This window comes from Lygodium microphyllum, unplaced genomic scaffold (assembly GCF_053477565.2).
Source record: "Lygodium microphyllum isolate KBCC unplaced genomic scaffold, Lygodium_microphyllum_v1.1.10 scaffold_320, whole genome shotgun sequence".
NCBI classification, from domain to species: domain Eukaryota; kingdom Viridiplantae; phylum Streptophyta; class Polypodiopsida; order Schizaeales; family Lygodiaceae; genus Lygodium; species Lygodium microphyllum.
The window spans coordinates 55,229-55,879 of NW_028229797.1; positions in this window are offsets into that span (position 1 = coordinate 55,229).

Genomic DNA, 651 nt, shown 5'->3' on the forward strand with positions numbered 1-651 from the left:
GTGCACAATGAAGATTAAGTAGTGAGTTGGGACATGGAAAGCCCATTGTCTAGGGTTGGTAAAGAACCAAACTATTGATGAAGAAATATGTGTTGGTTGATGAAGCAATATGTAACTCCTCCATAGAACATAGATGACCATTGTATATTTGTAGCGGAAGTATGTAGTGGACGATGAAATTGGGATGTTGGTAGTATCAATGGCTCCCTGATATCTTTGTCTTTTGTTAGTCTCTCAAATGATCTTGTCGTTGTGATATTGCCATATCTTGGAATATCCAAAGAAAGATTATACTATTGAGGATGGATGTTGCAAACATGAATTACATTACATTGCTATGTTACCTATTATTTGCCTACATTCACGTGGTGAAATATTGAGAATACCATGTAGTAATTCAAAGGCAAAAAGATAGGAAGAAATGATGATTAACTTTTCTAGTTTCTGCTACTGTACCCAAAAGAGAGGTGATATCACATACCTTGGATATTACCCTCACATAAGATATAGAATTATTCTAAAAGTCAAAGGGTCTTTGGTTGTTGTTAGTGTAACACATTGAGCTAAAGAAATAAATATGTACAAAGCAACTAAGATTAGCAATACACAAGGGTTATTGTTTTGTAGTCTTAGGAATCCACCAATTATAGA